Here is an 8,965-nt window from a genome sequence, read left to right as displayed (position 1 = left end):
TCCGTGCAAACGTGGCTACTTTCTACACAGTGGCAATGATAAGGCATACACTGAACTTTCTCAGACTACAGACAGGCCAGTGAATTGGGAATTCCAGATTCAGAAACAAAACGTGAATACACAAAATGTGATACACTGGTCCACTTCCTGGAACAGAAGTTAGTAGAAAGATGTGTCCTACTAAATGTCTGTGAGTGTGTGTACAGTATGTGTGTGTGTGTGTGTGTGTGTGTGTGTGTGTGTGTGTGTGTGTGTGTGTGTGTGTGTGTGTGTAAGTGTGTGTATGTGTGTAGGGGAGGGGAGCGTGGGGTGCTCTCTGACCCAGGAGGCATGTGTGTATGGGAAGCTCCTTAGTAATGTCCAGTACACTAAGAGCTCTGGGATGAGCAAACACACACACACACACACACACACACACACACACACACACACACACACTCAAACACAAATGCACCGCCACACGTTACAACAACATTACGCAACCACTTCTGTCTGAATACCGGAGCGCTCCGTGATCCCCAGTCTATTTTACCTTGCACAGTCCACTTAAAAAGCACACAAATCCAGACTCGTTTTAGAGCAAAGCACAACAGCTGGGATGATAAGGGCCATCCGTAAAATGAAAAGAAAATATACGGTCCAGCTCAAAGCCAAATACAGTGACCATGAGAAATGACCACTCTCTTCCTCCCCTCCCCCCCCCCTCCTCCTCCTCCTCCTCCTCCTCCACCTCCTCCTCTCCCTCTTCCCCTCTCTCCGTAGACGCTGTCTGGAATTCCTGTTCAATCTACTTCTCTTCATCTGTTTTCACAGTGATGTCATCTTCGATCGGTCCTCCGGGCGGGAGCGGCGAAGCGGTGACACGGGACCTGGCGCTTCGCTCAAAGCGGCCGCGACGCCTCGAGCTGTTGCATCACACACGCGGCAGGCTATTGGGCGGGCGAGCGGCGGACCGGTCAACCGAGCGCAGACTTTGGGCTAAACGAATTACTTAGGGAAACAGAAATGAATCGCAGGAACTGGAGGTCGCTGGGGGTTAACGTTATGAGATGGGGCCTTTCCTCAGCCTGCCATATATCTGATTAAACCTACTCAACACACACACACATACACGCACACAGAGACACACAGATACACACACACACACACACACACACACACACACACACAGAGAGAGACACAGATATACACACACACACACACACACACACACAGACACACAGACACACACACACACACACACACACACACACACACACACACACACACACACACACACACAGCCAAGTCACAGGGGGAATATAGCGGATATTAAGGGTTGAAGGTTGTGTGGCCTGTTTTGAGAGGATAAAGTTACTCCAAAAATATGGAGATGGAAGAGACTGCACAATGAAAAAAACCGAGGTGTGAATTGGGCTGATGACAGCTGAGAAAAAGTGTTGAAACACATGAAACTGTTAAACGCAACATTTTCTTGATGTGTGATGGGTAACATTGCTTTCAAATACTGTGAATTGCAAGGCTTCCTCACATGTGCATAGCACATAGAAAGACAAAAGCCATGCCTATCTAAACAGAAACTAGGCCATGTGAACAATATATGCTTTTATAAACATCCTATAACAGTGCATGTTAGTAACACAAATGTACGTTGGTTATTGATATACACATATACAGTGTATTTGAAAAATGTCGATAAAATTCATTTGAATTGAGACATGGCAGATGATATTCATGTTTTGAAACACCAGATGGAGCCACTGTCTAGTTTTTACAAATAATGTGAATTCAGTGGTATAAGGCCTGTCCCTTTTCTTCGTCACAGTAGGCTAGGATATCGGGCTCTGAGGTCAATAGGTTAACTTAAAATATTAACCTTTTCCATTTGTTGTTTGTTTACTATGTAGGCCTATCTAGTTGGATGTGACCACTTACCCCGCAGAACAGGCGTGGACTTTGTGGATGGATGTCTTCATGGTTAGACCTACTGTTGCTGGAGTCTACCTAAAACAATTATTTTCAAGTTAAATACAATATTTACGAAATATTATAAAAATGATCAAAGTGACAATGTAAAGAGGCTGTCCTAACCCTTGAGAAGACTGATCAGAAGTGATCAGTTCAGTGTAACTGGTGAGGTGCTGTTGGCTTTCATTTCCAACAAATGCTTTACAACAATTAGTATTGTACCCGTTAAGCTGGTCTATTCAGGCCAACACACACACACACACACACACACACACACACACACACACACACACACACACACACACACACACACACACACACACACTAATCCACGGGAATATGAGATCATAACAGAAAATCACCAATTAGTTTTATAATGACATTGGATTTTAGTCAGGCCGTTTAACGGCCCAAAAGCGATTAAGAGCCTTCTCCTCCCTCTCTCTCGCTCTTGAACGTAGGCTACGAGACGCCAGTGCTCGTTAAAATTCCGGCTTTAAAACCCAGCTGGCCCGAGAACAAGGCCAACACCGCGGCACTTTTGTTCGAACCTTTTAAACCAAACAGACATAAAGGGCACACCAGGCCTCCTGTTTGTCTTCTGGATGGCATCCTGCAACTCACCGTAGCTTTTCTCCTCATGAAAACGCCTTTCGTCGAACATTTGCCTCCAAGTTCAAATTCTGAGGATTTGCCGTGCCCGTGGCCTACTTCAAACATTCAGACATAGCCTATTTCTTCAGTATGTAGGCCTACTTGACACTCGGCTCGAGTTTTCAACACTACTGATCAAAGTGATTCCTGTTTCACCACGAGATGGCGCTGTCTGGCGTGAAATCCCCTCTCCGCGCCGTGAGCCGTAGTGTGTTAACATCTGCAATAGATGCAGGCTAACAGGCCCACTAACAGGTAGGCTAATGCCATATTTTCATTTCACACAACAGCACAAAGGATGCCGTCATATTCTTCTTTAAAGACAACCTACATCTGGATGGTTGTTTGACAGAAATCAATGTAAAGAAACTGAATGATTTTTAGACGGGGGTCTCATTCACACTGGGCTTCACTCTTTCAAGGCCTCTTTAACCAAGTAGCCTATCCTAAGTGGATTATCGTCACCTTAGCCTCACCATTAGCCTATGTTTGAAGTCTACCTGAGAATTGATAATAAAGAAAAAATAGACTAAATGTGCTGCATTTTAAACAACTTTCCACGGTTCACTGACTGTAATGAACATCCAAATCCAAATAATGGGGGGTAAAGAGTGAATATAATATAAGGAAAGGGGATAATTAAATAATTATTCAATTTATTAGTAATAAAATAAAATAAAATGAAAACAGGCAATAGACAACATGTTTTTCCATGACAGTCATTGGACGGTTTTAATGTGTGTAATGTTGGGGAAGACGCATGGTTGCTGGACTAACGGTGTTTTTAAAATTGACATAGGACATAAGCCTTTAAAAAGAACGAAAAGGAAAATAAGCAAAATTAACGAAAATAAATTCATGTCAGTATTTGATTTCTTTATTTTAATTTTCAGATGGAGAAATAATAAAAATGCGTAAAGCGCAGGATACGCACAGACTGGTATATTAATAAATACAAACAATGATTATGAGCCAAATTTCAGTCACAATTCTAAATAAACTTAAAAGATTTTACTTTTTAACGAATTCCATCACATGTCCCTAAAAAGCATTGCATGACAGGGCGACTGCAATGTCAGCCACTTCGATTTCATCAGAAACGCTATTCAAACAATAAGAAACTTCATGTAACTTTTCCCTTTCCCTCGTAGTTGGGTTAAGCTGGCCCGGCCCATCTGGTGTAGCAAATGGCTGAAGTCACAGGGGAAGAGAAGGGGAGCGAGAGGCAGAGGGGAGAGAAAGAGGGGGAACGGATTGAAAGCAGATCAGCTCCGAGATCCCAATGCAGCTCGCCCGAGAAGGGACCGACAGATAAAAACTACTGTCCTGCCTCTACGACCGCGCCAGTGGTGTTTCAACTGCAATGAGATTATCAGTTTGGACCCGAAGCTCGTTTTCACAACTCGACTCATTGATTAGGTGATGGATTGTGAAAGTTAGCGAAACGCACCGAACTCTTGGCTGAACTTTTTTCTGAATGATCCGCACGGGTGAAGTTGTGGCGAGTGGCAATGCTCACTCTTCCCTCTTAGCTGCAATGTCAGTTTAACTTTTAGATGGATTATTCTTATCACGTTCCGGAAAATCGGTTTCTTGTGTTTCACCGCGCGACAAAGTTTCTCCTGAAGAAATCGTTGACTCGACGCGCGCGACACTGAGAGGATCCGCCGGACGGTCTAAACGGAGAGACCTAAGGTCACGCCAATCTTGAAACCGTCACTAAGGTAAGCGCCCCAAACAATCTTAAACTTTTGTAAACAGCCATTAGCGCGTTTTAGGGCTTGTGTTTTGATAACATCGTATTTTTCTAAATAACAAAACAAATCAGGTTTATCGCTGTTCCATTAAAAATATAATCACACGATTAAGGAAATGCTGATAAGTGTAGACCACTACTTCCTATCGGCAAATTTAATGTGTTGAATGTTTTCATACGAAATTGTGGGAAAGTTTGCAAAAAGGCTAGACATTAATGCTTATTGCGCTTCTGGCATTACTTTTAACTCATTTGTTCTTGTAACTGGGTTGACATTGGAATTTGAAATATTTCGCCTGAAACTTGATCCATATGTGAGAAGATTGATTAAAAAGATGTAAGGCGCCAGTGTGTTACAACAGTTTTTGCTGTCACTTGCAAAATTTAGCCGTTCAAGGAATAAATTAAATAGGCCTAAATAACAAAAATGCTACCCACCTTTCCAGTTATGATATGCACAATTTCTAGCATTCTTTTTGTTGCATTGTGTTAGGTGAGCGGCCTCTGCAGACAATAACAGATTTTTGTGGAGCATTTACATAATTTTAGACGTTTCTGAACATGCAGAATTAGTCTTTATACCATACTTTGTTTCCAAAACTTTACATGATATATTGTATTGTATAGATTAACCAAATCATTACATTAACATTACAATATATATATATTGTATTGTATAGATTAACCAAATTAGGACCAAACCATTTTTAACGCTTTGTCAAAAAAAGCTAATTTACAGGCTATGATCTACTTGAGATAAAAGTCTGTCAGACACCCCTTGTGCTTGAGAAAGCTCCATAAAAAATACCATGTGCTTGCAGGCCAGTGTTAATACTGTCACTTGTCACCTCTTGTGCTCAGCAAGGTGTGTGTTTGTGCTTGCTCTGTAAACTGAGAGGGGTGGGGGGTAGCAGCACTTATGTGACTTTAGCTCCGCTCCTATTTACTGTATGCATTTCCCCTTGAGATCCCCTCAATGAATGACAAAGATCCCAATCTGAGCGCGCTCAGAGGAGACTTTGGCTTTGTGTGTTGTGGAGAACACTCTCTTTTTTTTAAGGACAGAGCACTCCATAAGAGAGAAGCTAGCAAGCCAGGGGTGAGCATTTATAGAGCTGCTGTGTATGTGTGTGTGTGTGCGCGTGTGTGTGTGAGTGTGTGTGTGTGTGTGTGTGAGAGAGAAAGAGTTAGGGTGTGTTTGCTTGATAAATGCCTAGAAATAGCACAGACAAGCAGGAGTAGGAATAAAAAAAATGTGAAAGAGAAAGGATTGGGGAATGTTCTAATTGGCCAATTTAAATCCTTAAAAGAAAAAAAAGGGGAATAAGAAAAGAAAAAAAATCTTGGTGGGAAGTGTGGTATTTTCTTCCCTTCTTTTGCCCCGATTGAGCAGCCTCGGGGTGCCGGGGTGCGATTAGCATAAGAAAAAAGTTTTAGTGCATTTGCTATTGTGTTGAATGAAGAGTTCCAACAGTCACACCGCGAGGCCAGTGAAAAGAAGCAAAGGAGTGATGGCCATTCAGGTTATTCAGACTGGACGGGGGGCTGCGCCCAGCCAGCGCTGAGGGGGCCTGCTGACGGGCATGTCACTTTCATCTCCACAAGAGCCTTTTCCACTGGGCTTTTTCACACGTCCACCCACCAGGCACACACACACACTCACACACACACACTAGTGCATGCACACACACAAACACACACACACACACACACACACACACACTAGTGCACACACTAGTGCGCACACACACACACACACACACACTTGCTCACTTACTCTCACACACACACACACACACATTCACCCTGACACACATCCACACACACACATAGAAATTAAAATAACACATTCACTCACACACACTCACGTGCATCTTCTGTGGTCAGCCCGTTATCATTCAACAGACTCATTTTTGTCCTGATCCTGGAAGTAAATTTGATGAACCAGATACAGTTTGGTACATTTTTAAAAAAGGCGAGAAACCTCGAGAAAATGAAACAGGGGGATGAAAAGTGGTAGATCGCCACAGAGCAATGATAAGAGGAGACGAGAAGAGGAGAGGAGAGAGGAAGAGAAGAGGGGAGAAGATGAGAGGGGAAGAGAAGAGAGAGGAGTTGGAATCTACTGAAAGAACTGAGTAAAACACCCCTGCCGAGAGAATTCAAAAAGTTAAAACAAGAGAGAGCAGCTCCCGCCCTCCCTCCCTCTTTCTCTTCCTTCCTCCCTCTCTCTCTGTGCCTCTCTCTCTCTCTCTTTCTCTCTCTCTCTCCCTCACTCTGTCCTTCACCAATCGGGCCAGAGCACCACACCAATTAAGTGTGCTGGCACAGAGAGGAGAGGATCTCCAGCCGTGTTTTCACCATAAAAGAAATTCCTGCTTCTAAGCTGAGGATGAGGAGGGGCCCGCCGCCATGTGTGTGTGTGTGTGTGTGTGTGTTTGTGTGTGTGTAAATGCTGCAAAGTCGCAAGGATCCACAGTCTAGAGGAGCAGACTGCCGTGTGTGTGTGTGTGTGTGTGTGTGTGTGTGTGTGTGTGTGTGTGTGTAAATGCTGCAAAGTCGCAAGGATCCACAGTCTAGAGGAGCAGAATGCTGTGTGTGTGTATGTGTAAATGTTGTGGTACTCAAGTCGTAAGGACCCACAGGCAAAAGTTTAGACCACTGTGTGTGTGTGTGTGCGTGTGTGTAAATTCTGTGTGGTTCTGGAGTGGCAAAGATCCACGGGTGAGAGGACTAGGCCATCTCGTGTGTGCGTGCGCGCGCGTGCGCGCGCGTGTGTGTGTGTGTGTGTGTGTAAAGGCGAGAGGAGCAGGCAGGCTGAGTCAGAGTGAACATGGGCACGTCAGGGGTTCCACAGCACACAGGGAGCACTAAACACACAGTGATCTGGATCTCCACTCCTCCTCCACCCCCTCACTGGGAACACACGGCTGGATGGATGAACGGGTGGATGAATTAGAGTCTGTGCATAACTATCATTTTAAACCTACCAAACTAATTTAATTGAATTTAATTTCACTTATAGAGCGCCAAAACATTACACATGTCTCATGGCGCTTTACAGAGTGTTAAACATTCAGAGAGAGCCCATGAGTAACAGGGGCGAGGAAAAACCCTCTAGAATTGGAGATACATATAGGAAGAAACCTCGGACAGATCCACGACTCAAGGGCCCAACCCATCTGCCTAGGGTCAGTTACAGTAGAGTAAAGTCATTTGTAGTATCAGAAAGTTCAAATAGTCCAGTGTAGGGAATAAATTAGTATTAGTAATTTCGGAAAAAAATGGGTCGCTAGGATGCGTGGGCCAGGATATAAATTATAATTTCTATAATGTGCAGTGCAGTGACGTTACTGCTACTGTATCCACCCCCCCCCCCCCCCCCCCCCCCCTCAAGTCCGAGCCCACAGAAAGCCCGCTGGGTCCACTGGGCTGGGCAGCCTGCTGTGTTTACAGGGCCTGTCCCACACACGGAGCTGCCGGTTCTGTAACAGATCTGAGCCAGATCAGAGCCGGCTGTGAGCCAGAGGGAGCGCGGTTCCTTATTGCACGGCTGTTGCCTCATGTTCCCCTCCACAGCACTGGCTTCATGTGCTCTCTCTCCTCTCTCTCACTCTGTCCCTCTCTCTCGCTCTCTCTGTCCCTCTCTCTCTCTGTCCCTCTCCCTCTCTCTCTCTCTGTGTCTCTCTCCCTCTCTTGCTCTCTCTTTCTCTCTCTCTGTCCCTCTCCCTCTCTCTCTCCCACCCCCTCTCTCTCCTGGGCCGTTGGCGCTTGTAATTGCTGCCATACTCAGACCAACAGAACACTAATATTTTTGTTTTCTCACATCCTCCACATGGCAATTCCACCACTCCTGGTGGGGGGGGGGGGGGGGGGGGGGGGGTTCCTCAGGCGATGTGTTTTGTGGCCAGACCTCCCCCACCATGAGCCCCCCCCACCACACACACCACACACACACATTCACAAACACATACAGACACAAACCATGGAGACTGCACTGTCACAGTACACCACAGCTTTTTTACAGACTTCCGGGCACTTCCGTGTCTTGTCTGTCACGTTTTTGTGCGCTCTGACAGAATCGTGCGGGCGAGACGCTTTGCATTAAGCGCTCCCAGCCGCTAGGCGCCCGTCCACACACACGCAGAGGCGAGTGCAGGACACGGCGATGGGGGCTGTGATCCGTGTGCTGTAGGAGGCAGCATTACTAGCTGGGCTCTGTGTTTACTGACAGGAGCCCGTGAAGGGCATGACAGATCCCAGTTCAGTTCACGTACTGTATGTATGGAGTACGACTGTCTGCTATATTGCGTTTAATGCTTCATTTTTTTTTATCACCATTGATATCGTACAGATTTAGAAATTACAGAATAAAGACACCATGTTGTAGTAAAATAGAGAATGCTGTTTGAGCTGTTTTCTGTCTGTATGTGGAAATTGAAGCCCTAAGGAGCAAAGGATAATATGGAGGTTCTTAGTGAAATATGAATACAGAGACGGAAAAGATATAATTTATATCACTATGAATAATAATAGTCAGAAATAGAAGGAACAAAAAATGACTATAATATGGCAGATTTTATGACA

At 44.9% G+C, this 8,965-nt stretch overlaps 1 protein-coding gene across 1 annotated transcript in view; it reads left to right on the top strand.

Annotated features, from left to right (window-relative positions):
- The first annotated feature begins 4,003 nt into the window (after window positions 1-4,003).
- The window catches only part of gli2b (GLI family zinc finger 2b), a 105,671-nt gene continuing 100,709 nt past the window's right edge, over window positions 4,004-8,965 (top strand). Inside the window, exon 1 of the mRNA XM_062527682.1 lies at window positions 4,004-4,346. The gene's annotated coding sequence lies outside the window, so the exon portion shown is untranslated. The remainder of the gene's footprint in view (window positions 4,347-8,965) is intronic.

This window comes from Sardina pilchardus, chromosome 23 (genome assembly GCF_963854185.1).
Source record: "Sardina pilchardus chromosome 23, fSarPil1.1, whole genome shotgun sequence".
Lineage (NCBI taxonomy): Eukaryota > Metazoa > Chordata > Actinopteri > Clupeiformes > Clupeidae > Sardina > Sardina pilchardus.
Note: the sequence above shows the minus strand (reverse complement) of the source record. Positions and strands in the feature narration are given on the sequence as shown.